Source organism: Leptodactylus fuscus, chromosome 7 (genome assembly GCF_031893055.1).
Source record: "Leptodactylus fuscus isolate aLepFus1 chromosome 7, aLepFus1.hap2, whole genome shotgun sequence".
In the NCBI taxonomy this organism is placed as follows: Eukaryota; Metazoa; Chordata; class Amphibia; order Anura; family Leptodactylidae; genus Leptodactylus; species Leptodactylus fuscus.
The window spans coordinates 152,962,683-152,983,950 of record NC_134271.1 but is presented as its reverse complement, the minus strand read 5'-3'; the positions used below and the strand labels follow the sequence as shown (position 1 = coordinate 152,983,950).

The 21,268-nt window shown below is 38.7% G+C and overlaps 1 protein-coding gene across 1 annotated transcript in view; it reads left to right on the top strand.

The window, feature by feature from the left end:
- ARHGEF2 (Rho/Rac guanine nucleotide exchange factor 2) overlaps positions 1-21,268 on the top strand; it is a 172,537-nt gene that overhangs the window by 31,448 nt on the left and 119,821 nt on the right. The gene's annotated exons all lie outside the window — the stretch shown is intronic.

Genomic DNA, 21,268 nt, shown 5'->3' with positions numbered 1-21,268 from the left:
ACAGGATAGGATTAGATACACAGCTCAGTATACAGTATCACACAGGATAGAATTAGATACACAGCTCAGTATACAGTATCACACAGGATAGGATTAGATACACAGCTCAGTATACAGTATCACACAGGATAGGATTAGATACACAGCTCAGTATACAGTATCACACATTGTAGGATTAGATACACAGTTCAGTATACAGTATCTCACAGGATAGGATTAGATACACAGCTCAGTATACTGTATCACACATTGTAGGATTAGATACACAGCTCAGTATACAGTATCTCACAGGATAGGATTAGATACACAGCTCAGTATACTGTATCACACATTGTAGGATTAGATACACAGCTCAGTATACAGTATCACACAGGATAGGATTAGATACACAGCTCAGTATACAGTATCACACAGGATAGGATTAGATACAGCTCAGTATACAGTATCACACAGGATAGGATGAGATACACAGCTCAGTATACAGTATCACACAGGATAGGATTAGATACACAGCTCAGTATACTGTGTCACACATTGTAGGATTAGATACACAGCTCAGTATACAGTATCACACAGGATAGGATTAGATACACAGCTCAGTATACAGTATATCACACAGGAGAGGATTAGATACACAGCTCAGTATACAGTATCACACATGAGAGGATTAGATACACAGCTCAGTATACAGTATCACACAGGATAGGATTAGATACACAGCTCAGTATACAGTATCACACAGGAGAGGATTAGATACACAGCTCAGTATACAGTATCACACAGGATAGGATTAGATACACAGCTCAGTGTACAGTATCACACAGGATAGGATTAGATACACAGCTCAGCAGACAGTATCACACAGGATAAGATTAGATACACAGCTCAGTATACAGTATCACACAGGATAGGATTAGATACACAGCTCAGTATACAGTATCACACAGGATAGGATTAGATACACAGCTCAGTATACAGTATCACACAGGATAGGATTAGATACACAGCTCAGTATACAGTATCACACAGGATAGGATTAGATACACAGCTCAGTATACAGTATCACACATTGTAGGATTAGATACACAGTTCAGTATACAGTATCACACAGGATAGGATTAGATACACAGCTCAGTATACTGTATCACACATTGTAGGATTAGATACACAGCTCAGTATACAGTATCACACAGGATAGGATTAGATACACAGCTCAGTATACAGTATATCACACAGGATAGGATTAGATACACAGCTCAGTATACAGTATCACACAGGATAGGATTAGATACACAGCTCAGTATACAGTATCACACAGGATAGGATTAGATACACAGCTCAGTATACAGTATCGCACAGGATAGGATTAGATACACAGCTCAGTATACAGTATCACACAGGATAGGATTAGATACACAGCTCAGTATACAGTATCACACAGGATAGGATTAGATACACAGCTCAGTATACAGTATAACACAGGAGAGGATTAGATACACAGCTCAGTATACAGTATCACACAGCATAGGATTAGATACACAGCTCAGTATACAGTATCACACAGGATAGGATTAGATACACAGCTCAGTATACAGTATCGCACAGGATAGGATTAGATACACAGCTCAGTATACAGTATCACACAGGATAGGATTAGATACACAGCTCAGTATACAGTATCGCACAGGATAGGATTAGATACACAGCTCAGTATACAGTATCACACATGAGAGGATTAGATACACAGCTCAGTATACAGTATCACACAGGATAGGATTAGATACACAGCTCAGTATACAGTATCACACAGGATAGGATTAGATACACAGCTCAGTATACAGTATCACACAGGATAGGATTAGATACACAGCTCAGTATACAGTATCACACAGGATAGGATTAGATACACAGCTCAGTATACAGTATCACACATTGTAGGATTAGATACACAGTTCAGTATACAGTATCTCACAGGATAGGATTAGATACACAGCTCAGTATACTGTATCACACATTGTAGGATTAGATACACAGCTCAGTATATAGTATCACACAGGATAGGATTAGATACACAGCTCAGTATACTGTATCACACATTGTAGGATTAGATACACAGCTCAGTATACAGTATCACACAGGATAGGATTAGATACACAGCTCAGTATACAGTATATCACACAGGAGAGGATTAGATACACAGCTCAGTATACAGTATCACACAGGATAGGATTAGATACACAGCTCAGTATACAGTATCACACAGGATAGGATTAGATACACAGCTCAGTATACAGTATCACACAGGATAGGATTAGATACACAGCTCAGTATACAGTATCACACAGGATAGGATTAGATACACAGCTCAGTATACAGTATCACACAGGATAGGATTAGATACACAGCTCAGTATACAGTATCACACAGGATAGGATTAGATACACAGCTCAGTATACAGTATCACACAGGATAGGATTAGATACACAGCTCAGTATACAGTATCACACAGGATAGGATTAGATACACAGCTCAGTATACAGTATCACACAGGATAGGATTAGATACACAGCTCAGTATACAGTATCACACATTGTAGGATTAGATACACAGTTCAGTATACAGTATCTCACAGGATAGGATTAGATACACAGCTCAGTATACTGTATCACACATTGTAGGATTAGATACACAGCTCAGTATATAGTATCACACAGGATAGGATTAGATACACAGCTCAGTATACTGTATCACACATTGTAGGATTAGATACACAGCTCAGTATACAGTATCACACAGGATAGGATTAGATACACAGCTCAGTATACAGTATATCACACAGGAGAGGATTAGATACACAGCTCAGTATACAGTATCACACATGAGAGGATTAGATACACAGCTCAGTATACAGTATCACACAGGATAGGATTAGATACAGCTCAGTATACAGTATCACACAGGATAGGATGAGATACATAGCTCAGTATACAGTATCACACAGGATAGGATTAGATACACAGCTCAGTATACTGTATCACACATTGTAGGATTAGATACACAGCTCAGTATACAGTATCACACAGGATAGGATTAGATACACAGCTCAGTATACAGTATCACACAGGATAGGATTAGATACAGCTCAGTATACAGTATCACACAGGATAGGATGAGATACATAGCTCAGTATACAGTATCACACAGGATAGGATTAGATACACAGCTCAGTATACTGTATCACACATTGTAGGATTAGATACACAGCTCAGTATACAGTATCACACAGGAGAGGATTAGATACACAGCTCAGTATACAGTATCACACATGAGAGGATTAGATACACAGCTCAGTATACAGTATCACACAGGATAGGATTAGATACACAGCTCAGTATACAGTATCACACAGGAGAGGATTAGATACACAGCTCAGTATACAGTATCACACAGGATAGGATTAGATACACAGCTCAGTGTACAGTATCACACAGGATAGGATTAGATACACAGCTCAGCAGACAGTATCACACAGGATAAGATTGGATACACAGCTCAGTATACAGTATCACACAGGATAGGATTAGATACACAGCTCAGTATACAGTATCACACAGGATAGGATTAGATACACAGTTCAGTATACAGTATCACACAGGATAGGATTAGATACACAGCTCAGTATACAGTATCACACAGGATAGGATTAGATACACAGCTCAGTATACAGTATCACACATTGTAGGATTAGATACACAGTTCAGTATACAGTATCACACAGGATAGGATTAGATACACAGCTCAGTATACTGTATCACACATTGTAGGATTAGATACACAGCTCAGTATACAGTATCACACAGGATAGGATTAGATACACAGCTCAGTATACAGTATATCACACAGGAGAGGATTAGATACACAGCTCAGTATACAGTATCACACAGGATAGGATTAGATACACAGCTCAGTATACAGTATCACACAGGAGAGGATTAGATACACAGCTCAGTATACAGTATCACACAGCATAGGATTAGATACACAGCTCAGTATACAGTATCACACAGGATAGGATTAGATACACAGCTCAGTATACAGTATCACACAGGATAGGATTAGATACACAGCTCAGTATACAGTATCGCACAGGATAGGATTAGAAACACAGCTCAGTATACAGTATCACACAGGATAGGATTAGATACACAGCTCAGTATACAGTATCACACAGGATAGGATTAGATACACAGCTCAGTATACAGTATCACACAGGATAGGATTAGATACACAGCTCAGTATACAGTATAACACAGGATAGGATTAGATACACAGCTCAGTATACAGTATCACACAGGATAGGATTAGATACACAGCTCAGTATACAGTATCACACATTGTAGGATTAGATACACAGTTCAGTATACAGTATCACACAGGATAGGATTAGATGCACAGCTCAGTATACTGTATCACACATTGTAGGATTAGATACACAGCTCAGTATACAGTATCACACAGGATAGGATTAGATACACAGCTCAGTATACAGTATATCACACAGGAGAGGATTAGATACACAGCTCAGTATACAGTATCACACATGAGAGGATTAGATACACAGCTCAGTATACAGTATCACACAGGATAGGATTAGATACACAGCTCAGTATACAGTATCACACAGGAGAGGATTAGATACACAGCTCAGTATACAGTATCACACAGGATAGGATTAGATACACAGCTCAGTATACAGTATCACACAGGATAGGATTAGATACACAGCTCAGTATACAGTATCACATAGGATAGGATTAGATACACAGCTCAGTATACAGTATCACACATTGTAGGATTAGATACACAGTTCAGTATACAGTATCACACAGGATAGGATTAGATACACAGCTCAGTATACTGTATCACACATTGTAGGATTAGATACACAGCTCAGTATACAGTATCACACAGGGTAGGATTAGATACACAGCTCAGTATACAGTATATCACACAGGAGAGGATTAGATACACAGCTCAGTATACAGTATCACACATGAGAGGATTAGATACACAGCTCAGTATACAGTATCACACAGGATAGGATTAGATACACAGCTCAGTATACAGTATCACACAGGAGAGGATTAGATACACAGCTCAGTATACAGTATCACACAGCATAGGATTAGATACACATCTCAGTATACAGTATCACACAGGATAAGATTAGATACACAGCTCAGTATACAGTATCACACAGGATAGGATTAGATACACAGCTCATTATACAGTATCACACAGGATGGGATTAGATACACAGCTCAGTATACAGTATCACACAGGATAGGCAGGATAGGATTAGATACACAGCTCAGTATACAGTATCACACATTGTAGGATTAGATACACAGCTCAGTATACAGTATCACACAGGACAGGATTAGATACACAGCTCAGTATACAGTATCACACAGGATAGAATTAGATACACAGCTCAGTATACAGTATCACACATTGTAGGATTAGATACACAGCTCAGTATACAGTATTACACAGGATAGGATTAGATACACAACTCAGTATACAGTATCACACAGGATAGGATTAGATACACAGCTCAGTATACAGTATCACACATTGTAGGATTAGATACACAGCTCAGTATACAGTATCACACAGGATAGGATTAGATACACAACTCAGTATACAGTATCACACAGGATAGGATTAGATACACAGCTCAGTATACAGTATCACACAGGATAGGATTAGATACACAGCTCAGTATACAGTATCACACATTGTAGGATTAGATACACAGCTCAGTATACAGTATCACACAGGATAGGATTAGATACACAGCTCAGTATACAGTATCACACAGGATAGGATTAGATACACAGCTCAGTATACAGTATCACACAGGATAGGATTAGATACACAGCTCAGTATACAGTATCACACAGGATAGGATTAGATACACAGCTCAGTATACAGTATATCACACAGGAGAGGATTAGATACACAGCTCAGTATACAGTATCACACATGAGAGGATTAGATACACAGCTCAGTATACAGTATCACACAGGATAGGATTAGATACACAGCTCAGTATACAGTATCACACAGGAGAGGATTAGATACACAGCTCAGTATACAGTATCACACAGGATAGGATTAGATACACAGCTCAGTATACAGTATCACACAGGATAGGATTAGATACACAGCTCAGTATACAGTATCACATAGGATAGGATTAGATACACAGCTCAGTATACTGTATCACACATTGTAGGATTAGATACACAGCTCAGTATACAGTATCACACAGGGTAGGATTAGATACACAGCTCAGTATACAGTATATCACACAGGAGAGGATTAGATACACAGCTCAGTATACAGTATCACACATGAGAGGATTAGATACACAGCTCAGTATACAGTATCACACAGGATAGGATTAGATACACAGCTCAGTATACAGTATCACACAGGAGAGGATTAGATACACAGCTCAGTATACAGTATCACACAGCATAGGATTAGATACACATCTCAGTATACAGTATCACACAGGATAAGATTAGATACACAGCTCAGTATACAGTATCACACAGGATAGGATTAGATACACAGCTCATTATACAGTATCACACAGGATGGGATTAGATACACAGCTCAGTATACAGTATCACACAGGATAGGCAGGATAGGATTAGATACACAGCTCAGTATACAGTATCACACATTGTAGGATTAGATACACAGCTCAGTATACAGTATCACACAGGACAGGATTAGATACACAGCTCAGTATACAGTATCACACAGGATAGAATTAGATACACAGCTCAGTATACAGTATCACACATTGTAGGATTAGATACACAGCTCAGTATACAGTATTACACAGGATAGGATTAGATACACAACTCAGTATACAGTATCACACAGGATAGGATTAGATACACAGCTCAGTATACAGTATCACACATTGTAGGATTAGATACACAGCTCAGTATACAGTATCACACAGGATAGGATTAGATACACAACTCAGTATACAGTATCACACAGGATAGGATTAGATACACAGCTCAGTATACAGTATCACACAGGATAGGATTAGATACACAGCTCAGTATACAGTATCACACATTGTAGGATTAGATACACAGCTCAGTATACAGTATCACACAGGATAGGATTAGATACACAGCTCAGTATACAGTATCACACAGGATAGGATTAGATACACAGCTCAGTATACAGTATCACACAGGATAGGATTAGATACACAGCTCAGTATACAGTATCACACAGGATAGGATTAGATACACAGCTCAGTATACAGTATCACACAGGATAGGATTAGATACACAGCTCAGTATACAGTATCACACAGGATAGGATTAGATACACAGCTCAGTATACAGTATCACATAGGATAGGATTAGATACAGCTCAGTATACAGTATCACACAGGATAGGATTAGATACACAGCTCAGTATACAGTATCACACAGGATAGGATTAGATACACAGCTCAGTATACAGTATCACACAGGATAGGATTAGATACACAGCTCAGTATACAGTATCACACAGGATAGGATTAGATACACAGCTCAGTATACAGTATCACACAGGATAGGATTAGATACACAGCTCAGTATACAGTATCACACAGGATAGGATTAGATACACAGCTCAGTATACTGTATCACACATTGTAGGATTAGATACACAGCTCAGTATACAGTATCACACAGGATAGGATTAGATACACAGCTCAGTATACAGTATATCACACAGGAGAGGATTAGATACACAGCTCAGTATACAGTATCACACAGGATAGGATTAGATACACAGCTCAGTATACAGTATCACACAGGAGAGGATTAGATACACAGCTCAGTATACAGTATCACACAGCATAGGATTAGATACACAGCTCAGTATACAGTATCACACAGGATAGGATTAGATACACAGCTCAGTATACAGTATCACACAGGATAGGATTAGATACACAGCTCAGTATACAGTATCGCACAGGATAGGATTAGAAACACAGCTCAGTATACAGTATCACACAGGATAGGATTAGATACACAGCTCAGTATACAGTATCACACAGGATAGGATTAGATACACAGCTCAGTATACAGTATCACACAGGATAGGATTAGATACACAGCTCAGTATACAGTATAACACAGGATAGGATTAGATACACAGCTCAGTATACAGTATCACACAGGATAGGATTAGATACACAGCTCAGTATACAGTATCACACATTGTAGGATTAGATACACAGTTCAGTATACAGTATCACACAGGATAGGATTAGATGCACAGCTCAGTATACTGTATCACACATTGTAGGATTAGATACACAGCTCAGTATACAGTATCACACAGGATAGGATTAGATACACAGCTCAGTATACAGTATATCACACAGGAGAGGATTAGATACACAGCTCAGTATACAGTATCACACATGAGAGGATTAGATACACAGCTCAGTATACAGTATCACACAGGATAGGATTAGATACACAGCTCAGTATACAGTATCACACAGGATAGGATTAGATACACAGCTCAGTATACAGTATCACGCAGGATAGGATTAGATACACAGCTCAGTATACAGTATCACACAGGATAGGATTAGATACACAGCTCAGTATACAGTATCACACAGGATAGGATTAGATACACAGCTCAGTATACAGTATCACACAGGATAGGATTAGATACACAGCTCAGTATACAGTATCACACAGGATAGGATTAGATACACAGCTCAGTATACAGTATCACACAGGATAGGATTAGATACACAGCTCAGTATACAGTATCACACATTGTAGGATTAGATACACAGTTCAGTATACAGTATCTCACAGGATAGGATTAGATACACAGCTCAGTATACTGTATCACACATTGTAGGATTAGATACACAGCTCAGTATATAGTATCACACAGGATAGGATTAGATACACAGCTCAGTATACAGTATCACACAGGATAGGATTAGATACAGCTCAGTATACAGTATCACACAGGATAGGATGAGATACACAGCTCAGTATACAGTATCACACAGGATAGGATTAGATACACAGCTCAGTATACTGTATCACACATTGTAGGATTAGATACACAGCTCAGTATACAGTATCACACAGGATAGGATTAGATACACAGCTCAGTATACAGTATATCACACAGGAGAGGATTAGATACACAGCTCAGTATACAGTATCACACATGAGAGGATTAGATACACAGCTCAGTATACAGTATCACACAGGATAGGATTAGATACACAGCTCAGTATACAGTATCACACAGGAGAGGATTAGATACACAGCTCAGTATACAGTATCACACAGGATAGGATTAGATACACAGCTCAGTGTACAGTATCACACAGGATAGGATTAGATACACAGCTCAGCAGACAGTATCACACAGGATAAGATTAGATACACAGCTCAGTATACAGTATCACACAGGATAGGATTAGATACACAGCTCAGTATACAGTATCACACAGGATAGGATTAGATACACAGCTCAGTATACAGTATCACACAGGATAGGATTAGATACACAGCTCAGTATACAGTATCACACAGGATAGGATTAGATACACAGCTCAGTATACAGTATCACACAGGATAGGATTAGATACACAGCTCAGTATACAGTATCACACAGGATAGGATTAGATACACAGCTCAGTATACAGTATCACACAGGATAGAATTAGATACACAGCTCAGTATACAGTATCACACAGGATAGGATTAGATACACAGCTCAGTATACAGTATCACACAGGATAGGATTAGATACACAGCTCAGTATACAGTATCACACATTGTAGGATTAGATACACAGTTCAGTATACAGTATCTCACAGGATAGGATTAGATACACAGCTCAGTATACTGTATCACACATTGTAGGATTAGATACACAGCTCAGTATACAGTATCTCACAGGATAGGATTAGATACACAGCTCAGTATACTGTATCACACATTGTAGGATTAGATACACAGCTCAGTATACAGTATCACACAGGATAGGATTAGATACACAGCTCAGTATACAGTATCACACAGGATAGGATTAGATACAGCTCAGTATACAGTATCACACAGGATAGGATGAGATACACAGCTCAGTATACAGTATCACACAGGATAGGATTAGATACACAGCTCAGTATACTGTGTCACACATTGTAGGATTAGATACACAGCTCAGTATACAGTATCACACAGGATAGGATTAGATACACAGCTCAGTATACAGTATATCACACAGGAGAGGATTAGATACACAGCTCAGTATACAGTATCACACATGAGAGGATTAGATACACAGCTCAGTATACAGTATCACACAGGATAGGATTAGATACACAGCTCAGTATACAGTATCACACAGGAGAGGATTAGATACACAGCTCAGTATACAGTATCACACAGGATAGGATTAGATACACAGCTCAGTGTACAGTATCACACAGGATAGGATTAGATACACAGCTCAGCAGACAGTATCACACAGGATAAGATTAGATACACAGCTCAGTATACAGTATCACACAGGATAGGATTAGATACACAGCTCAGTATACAGTATCACACAGGATAGGATTAGATACACAGCTCAGTATACAGTATCACACAGGATAGGATTAGATACACAGCTCAGTATACAGTATCACACAGGATAGGATTAGATACACAGCTCAGTATACAGTATCACACATTGTAGGATTAGATACACAGTTCAGTATACAGTATCACACAGGATAGGATTAGATACACAGCTCAGTATACTGTATCACACATTGTAGGATTAGATACACAGCTCAGTATACAGTATCACACAGGATAGGATTAGATACACAGCTCAGTATACAGTATATCACACAGGATAGGATTAGATACACAGCTCAGTATACAGTATCACACAGGATAGGATTAGATACACAGCTCAGTATACAGTATCACACAGGATAGGATTAGATACACAGCTCAGTATACAGTATCGCACAGGATAGGATTAGATACACAGCTCAGTATACAGTATCACACAGGATAGGATTAGATACACAGCTCAGTATACAGTATCACACAGGATAGGATTAGATACACAGCTCAGTATACAGTATAACACAGGAGAGGATTAGATACACAGCTCAGTATACAGTATCACACAGCATAGGATTAGATACACAGCTCAGTATACAGTATCACACAGGATAGGATTAGATACACAGCTCAGTATACAGTATCGCACAGGATAGGATTAGATACACAGCTCAGTATACAGTATCACACAGGATAGGATTAGATACACAGCTCAGTATACAGTATCGCACAGGATAGGATTAGATACACAGCTCAGTATACAGTATCACACATGAGAGGATTAGATACACAGCTCAGTATACAGTATCACACAGGATAGGATTAGATACACAGCTCAGTATACAGTATCACACAGGATAGGATTAGATACACAGCTCAGTATACAGTATCACACAGGATAGGATTAGATACACAGCTCAGTATACAGTATCACACAGGATAGGATTAGATACACAGCTCAGTATACAGTATCACACATTGTAGGATTAGATACACAGTTCAGTATACAGTATCTCACAGGATAGGATTAGATACACAGCTCAGTATACTGTATCACACATTGTAGGATTAGATACACAGCTCAGTATATAGTATCACACAGGATAGGATTAGATACACAGCTCAGTATACTGTATCACACATTGTAGGATTAGATACACAGCTCAGTATACAGTATCACACAGGATAGGATTAGATACACAGCTCAGTATACAGTATATCACACAGGAGAGGATTAGATACACAGCTCAGTATACAGTATCACACAGGATAGGATTAGATACACAGCTCAGTATACAGTATCACACAGGATAGGATTAGATACACAGCTCAGTATACAGTATCACACAGGATAGGATTAGATACACAGCTCAGTATACAGTATCACACAGGATAGGATTAGATACACAGCTCAGTATACAGTATCACACAGGATAGGATTAGATACACAGCTCAGTATACAGTATCACACAGGATAGGATTAGATACACAGCTCAGTATACAGTATCACACAGGATAGGATTAGATACACAGCTCAGTATACAGTATCACACAGGATAGGATTAGATACACAGCTCAGTATACAGTATCACACAGGATAGGATTAGATACACAGCTCAGTATACAGTATCACACATTGTAGGATTAGATACACAGTTCAGTATACAGTATCTCACAGGATAGGATTAGATACACAGCTCAGTATACTGTATCACACATTGTAGGATTAGATACACAGCTCAGTATATAGTATCACACAGGATAGGATTAGATACACAGCTCAGTATACTGTATCACACATTGTAGGATTAGATACACAGCTCAGTATACAGTATCACACAGGATAGGATTAGATACACAGCTCAGTATACAGTATATCACACAGGAGAGGATTAGATACACAGCTCAGTATACTGTATCACACATTGTAGGATTAGATACACAGCTCAGTATACAGTATCACACAGGATAGGATTAGATACACAGCTCAGTATACAGTATCACACAGGATAGGATTAGATACAGCTCAGTATACAGTATCACACAGGATAGGATGAGATACATAGCTCAGTATACAGTATCACACAGGATAGGATTAGATACACAGCTCAGTATACTGTATCACACATTGTAGGATTAGATACACAGCTCAGTATACAGTATCACACAGGAGAGGATTAGATACACAGCTCAGTATACAGTATCACACATGAGAGGATTAGATACACAGCTCAGTATACAGTATCACACAGGATAGGATTAGATACACAGCTCAGTATACAGTATCACACAGGAGAGGATTAGATACACAGCTCAGTATACAGTATCACACAGGATAGGATTAGATACACAGCTCAGTGTACAGTATCACACAGGATAGGATTAGATACACAGCTCAGCAGACAGTATCACACAGGATAAGATTGGATACACAGCTCAGTATACAGTATCACACAGGATAGGATTAGATACACAGCTCAGTATACAGTATCACACAGGATAGGATTAGATACACAGCTCAGTATACAGTATCACACAGGATAGGATTAGATACACAGCTCAGTATACAGTATCACACAGGATAGGATTAGATACACAGCTCAGTATACAGTATCACACATTGTAGGATTAGATACACAGTTCAGTATACAGTATCACACAGGATAGGATTAGATACACAGCTCAGTATACTGTATCACACATTGTAGGATTAGATACACAGCTCAGTATACAGTATCACACAGGATAGGATTAGATACACAGCTCAGTATACAGTATATCACACAGGAGAGGATTAGATACACAGCTCAGTATACAGTATCACACAGGATAGGATTAGATACACAGCTCAGTATACAGTATCACACAGGAGAGGATTAGATACACAGCTCAGTATACAGTATCACACAGCATAGGATTAGATACACAGCTCAGTATACAGTATCACACAGGATAGGATTAGATACACAGCTCAGTATACAGTATCACACAGGATAGGATTAGATACACAGCTCAGTATACAGTATCGCACAGGATAGGATTAGAAACACAGCTCAGTATACAGTATCACACAGGATAGGATTAGATACACAGCTCAGTATACAGTATCACACAGGATAGGATTAGATACACAGCTCAGTATACAGTATCACACAGGATAGGATTAGATACACAGCTCAGTATACAGTATAACACAGGATAGGATTAGATACACAGCTCAGTATACAGTATCACACAGGATAGGATTAGATACACAGCTCAGTATACAGTATCACACATTGTAGGATTAGATACACAGTTCAGTATACAGTATCACACAGGATAGGATTAGATGCACAGCTCAGTATACTGTATCACACATTGTAGGATTAGATACACAGCTCAGTATACAGTATCACACAGGATAGGATTAGATACACAGCTCAGTATACAGTATATCACACAGGAGAGGATTAGATACACAGCTCAGTATACAGTATCACACATGAGAGGATTAGATACACAGCTCAGTATACAGTATCACACAGGATAGGATTAGATACACAGCTCAGTATACAGTATCACACAGGAGAGGATTAGATACACAGCTCAGTATACAGTATCACACAGGATAGGATTAGATACACAGCTCAGTATACAGTATCACACAGGATAGGATTAGATACACAGCTCAGTATACAGTATCACATAGGATAGGATTAGATACACAGCTCAGTATACAGTATCACACATTGTAGGATTAGATACACAGTTCAGTATACAGTATCACACAGGATAGGATTAGATACACAGCTCAGTATACTGTATCACACATTGTAGGATTAGATACACAGCTCAGTATACAGTATCACACAGGGTAGGATTAGATACACAGCTCAGTATACAGTATATCACACAGGAGAGGATTAGATACACAGCTCAGTATACAGTATCACACATGAGAGGATTAGATACACAGCTCAGTATACAGTATCACACAGGATAGGATTAGATACACAGCTCAGTATACAGTATCACACAGGAGAGGATTAGATACACAGCTCAGTATACAGTATCACACAGCATAGGATTAGATACACATCTCAGTATACAGTATCACACAGGATAAGATTAGATACACAGCTCAGTATACAGTATCACACAGGATAGGATTAGATACACAGCTCATTATACAGTATCACACAGGATGGGATTAGATACACAGCTCAGTATACAGTATCACACAGGATAGGCAGGATAGGATTAGATACACAGCTCAGTATACAGTATCACACATTGTAGGATTAGATACACAGCTCAGTATACAGTATCACACAGGACAGGATTAGATACACAGCTCAGTATACAGTATCACACAGGATAGAATTAGATACACAGCTCAGTATACAGTATCACACATTGTAGGATTAGATACACAGCTCAGTATACAGTATTACACAGGATAGGATTAGATACACAACTCAGTATACAGTATCACACAGGATAGGATTAGATACACAGCTCAGTATACAGTATCACACATTGTAGGATTAGATACACAGCTCAGTATACAGTATCACACAGGATAGGATTAGATACACAACTCAGTATACAGTATCACACAGGATAGGATTAGATACACAGCTCAGTATACAGTATCACACAGGATAGGATTAGATACACAGCTCAGTATACAGTATCACACATTGTAGGATTAGATACACAGCTCAGTATACAGTATCACACAGGATAGGATTAGATACACAGCTCAGTATACAGTATCACACAGGATAGGATTAGATACACAGCTCAGTATACAGTATCACACAGGATAGGATTAGATACACAGCTCAGTATACAGTATCACACAGGATAGGATTAGATACACAGCTCAGTATACAGTATATCACACAGGAGAGGATTAGATACACAGCTCAGTATACAGTATCACACATGAGAGGATTAGATACACAGCTCAGTATACAGTATCACACAGGATAGGATTAGATACACAGCTCAGTATACAGTATCACACAGGAGAGGATTAGATACACAGCTCAGTATACAGTATCACACAGGATAGGATTAGATACACAGCTCAGTATACAGTATCACACAGGATAGGATTAGATACACAGCTCAGTATACAGTATCACATAGGATAGGATTAGATACACAGCTCAGTATACTGTATCACACATTGTAGGATTAGATACACAGCTCAGTATACAGTATCACACAGGGTAGGATTAGATACACAGCTCAGTATACAGTATATCACACAGGAGAGGATTAGATACACAGCTCAGTATACAGTATCACACATGAGAGGATTAGATACACAGCTCAGTATACAGTATCACACAGGATAGGATTAGATACACAGCTCAGTATACAGTATCACACAGGAGAGGATTAGATACACAGCTCAGTATACAGTATCACACAGCATAGGATTAGATACACATCTCAGTATACAGTATCACACAGGATAAGATTAGATACACAGCTCAGTATACAGTATCACACAGGATAGGATTAGATACACAGCTCATTATACAGTATCACACAGGATGGGATTAGATACACAGCTCAGTATACAGTATCACACAGGATAGGCAGGATAGGATTAGATACACAGCTCAGTATACAGTATCACACATTGTAGGATTAGATACACAGCTCAGTATACAGTATCACACAGGACAGGATTAGATACACAGCTCAGTATACAGTATCACACAGGATAGAATTAGATACACAGCTCAGTATACAGTATCACACATTGTAGGATTAGATACACAGCTCAGTATACAGTATCACACAGGATAGGATTAGATACACAGCTCAGTATACAGTATCACACATTGTAGGATTAGATACACAGCTCAGTATACAGTATCACACAGGATAGGATTAGATACACAACTCAGTATACAGTATCACACAGGATAGGATTAGATACACAGCTCAGTATACAGTATCACACAGGATAGGATTAGATACACAGCTCAGTATACAGTATCACACATTGTAGGATTAGATACACAGCTCAGTATACAGTATCACACATTGTAGGATTAGATACACAGCTCAGTATACAGTATCACACAGGATAGGATTAGATACACAGCTCAGTATACAGTATCACACAGGATAGGATTAGATACACAGCTCAGTATACAGTATCACACAGGATAGGATTAGATACACAGCTCAGTATACAGTATCACACAGGATAGGATTAGATACACAGCTCAGTATACAGTATCACACAGGATAGGATTAGATACACAGCTCAGTATACAGTATCACACAGGATAGGATTAGATACACAGCTCAGTATACAGTATCACATAGGATAGGATTAGATACAGCTCAGTATACAGTATCACACAGGATAGGATTAGATACACAGCTCAGTATACAGTATCACACAGGATAGGATTAGATACACAGCTCAGTATACAGTATCACATAGGATAGGATTAGATACAGCTCAGTATACAGTATCACACAGGATAGGATTAGATACACAGCTCAGTATACAGTATCACACAGGATAGGATTAGATACACAGCTCAGTATACAGTATCACATAGGATAGGATTAGATACAGCTCAGTATACAGTATCACACAGGATAAGATTAGATACACAGCTCAGTATACAGTATCACACAGGATAGGATTAGATACACAGCTCAGTATACAGTATCACACAGGATAGGATTAGATACACAGCTCAGTATACAGTATCACACAGGATAGGATTAGATACACGGCTCAGTATACAGTATCACACAGGATAGGATTAGATACACAGCTCAGTATACAGTATCACACAGGATAGGATTAGATACACAGCTCAGTATACAGTATACAGGATAGGATTAGATACACAGCTCAGTATACAGTATCACACAGGATAGGATTAGATACACAGCTCAGTATACAGTATACAGGATAGGATTAGATACACAGCTCAGTATACAGTATCACACAGGAGAGGATTAGATACACAGCTCAGTATACAGTATCACACAGCATAGGATTAGATACACAGCTCAGTATACAGTATCACACAGGATAAGATTAGATACACAGCTCAGTATACAGTATCACACAGGATAGGATTAGATACACAGCTCATTATACAGTATCACACAGGATAGGATTAGATACACAGCTCAGTATACAGTATCACACAGGATAGGATTAGATACACAGCTCAGTATACAGTATCACACATTGTAGGATTAGATACACAGCTCAGTATACAGTATCACACAGGATAGAATTAGATACATAGCTCAGTATACAGTATCACACATTGTAGGATTAGATACACAGCTCAGTATACAGTATTACACAGGATAGGATTAGATACACAACTCAGTATATAGTATCACACAGGATAGGATTAGATACACAGCTCAGTATACAGTATCACACATTGTAGGATTAGATACACAGCTCAGTATACAGTATCACACAGGATAGGATTAGATACACAACTCAGTATACAGTATCACACAGGATAGGATTAGATACACAGCTCAGTATACAGTATCACACAGGATAGGATTAGATACACAGCTCAGTATACAGTATCACACAGGATAGGATTAGATACACAGCTCAGTATACAGTATCACACAGGATAGGATTAGATACACAGCTCAGTATACAGTATCACACAGGATAGGATTAGATACACAGCTCAGTATACAGTATCACACAGGATAGGATTAGATACACAGCTCAGTATACAGTATCACATAGGATAGGATTAGATACAGCTCAGTATACAGTATCACACAGGAGAGGATTAGATACACAGCTCAGTATACAGTATCACACAGGATAGGATTAGATACACAGCTCAGTGTACAGTATCACACAGGATAGGATTAGATACACAGCTCAGCAGACAGTATCACACAGGATAAGATTAGATACACAGCTCAGTATACAGTATCACACAGGATAGGATTAGATACACAGCTCAGTATACAGTATCACACAGGATAGGATTAGATACACAGCTCAGTATACAGTATCACACAGGATAGGATTAGATACACAGCTCAGTATACAGTATCACACAGGATAGGATTAGATACACAGCTCAGTATACAGTATCACACATTGTAGGATTAGATACACAGTTCAGTATACAGTATCACACAGGATAGGATTAGATACACAGCTCAGTATACTGTATCACACATTGTAGGATTAGATACACAGCTCAGTATACAGTATCACAAAGGATAGGATTAGATACACAGCTCAGTATACAGTATATCACACAGGAGAGGATTAGATACACAGCTCAGTATACAGTATCACACAGGATAGGATTAGATACACAGCTCAGTATACAGTATCACACAGGATAGGATTAGATACAGCTCAGTATACAGTATCACACAGGATAGGATGAGATACACAGCTCAGTATACAGTATCACACAGGATAGGATTAGATACACAGCTCAGTATACTGTGTCACACATTGTAGGATTAGATACACAGCTCAGTATACAGTATCACACAGGATAGGATTAGATACACAGCTCAGTATACAGTATATCACACAGGAGAGGATTAGATACACAGCTCAGTATACAGTATCACACATGAGAGGATTAGATACACAGCTCAGTATACAGTATCACACAGGATAGGATTAGATACACAGCTCAGTATACAGTATCACACAGGAGAGGATTAGATACACAGCTCAGTATACAGTATCACACAGGATAGGATTAGATACACAGCTCAGTGTACAGTATCACACAGGATAGGATTAGATACACAGCTCAGCAGACAGTATCACACAGGATAAGATTAGATACACAGCTCAGTATACAGTATCACACAGGATAGGATTAGATACACAGCTCAGTATACAGTATCACACAGGATAGGATTAGATACACAGCTCAGTATACAGTATCACACAGGATAGGATTAGATACACAGCTCAGTATACAGTATCACACAGGATAGGATTAGATACACAGCTCAGTATACAGTATCACACATTGTAGGATTAGATACACAGTTCAGTATACAGTATCACACAGGATAGGATTAGATACACAGCTCAGTATACTGTATCACACATTGTAGGATTAGATACACAGCTCAGTATACAGTATCACACAGGATAGGATTAGATACACAGCTCAGTATACAGTATATCACACAGGATAGGATTAGATACACAGCTCAGTATACAGTATCACACAGGATAGGATTAGATACACAGCTCAGTATACAGTATCACACAGGATAGGATTAGATACACAGCTCAGTATACAGTATATCACACAGGATAGGATTAGATACACAGCTCAGTATACAGTATCACACAGGATAGGATTAGATACACAGCTCAGTATACAGTATCACACAGGATAGGATTAGATACACAGCTCAGTATACAGTATAACACAGGAGAGGATTAGATACACAGCTCAGTATACAGTATCACACAGCATAGGATTAGATACACAGCTCAGTATACAGTATCACACAGGATAGGATTAGATACACAGCTCAGTATACAGTATCGCACAGGATAGGATTAGATACACAGCTCAGTATACAGTATCACACATGAGAGGATTAGATACACAGCTCAGTATACAGTATCACACAGGATAGGATTAGATACACAGCTCAGTATACAGTATCACACAGGAGAGGATTAGATACACAGCTCAGTATACAGTATCACACAGGATAGGATTAGATACACAGCTCAGTATACAGTATCACACAGGATAGGATTAGATACACAGCTCAGTATACAGTATCACACAGGATAGGATTAGATACACAGCTCAGTATACAGTATCACACAGGATAGGATTAGATACACAGCTCAGTATACAGTATCACACATTGTAGGATTAGATACACAGTTCAGTATACAGTATCTCACAGGATAGGATTAGATACACAGCTCAGTATACTGTATCACACATTGTAGGATTAGATACACAGCTCAGTATATAGTATCACACAGGATAGGATTAGATACACAGCTCAGTATACTGTATCACACATTGTAGGATTAGATACACAGCTCAGTATACAGTATCACACAGGATAGGATTAGATACACAGCTCAGTATACAGTATATCACACAGGAGAGGATTAGATACACAGCTCAGTATACAGTATCACACATGAGAGGATTAGATACACAGCTCAGTATACAGTATCACACAGGATAGGATTAGATACAGCTCAGTATACAGTATCACACAGGATAGGATGAGATACATAGCTCAGTATACAGTATCACACAGGATAGGATTAGATACACAGCTCAGTATACTGTATCACACATTGTAGGATTAGATACACAGCTCAGTATACAGTATCACACAGGATAGGATTAGATACACAGCTCAGTATACAGTATATCACACAGGAGAGGATTAGATACACAGCTCAGTATACAGTATCACACATGAGAGGATTAGATACACAGCTCAGTATACAGTATCACACAGGATAGGATTAGATACACAGCTCAGTATACAGTATCACACAGGAGAGGATT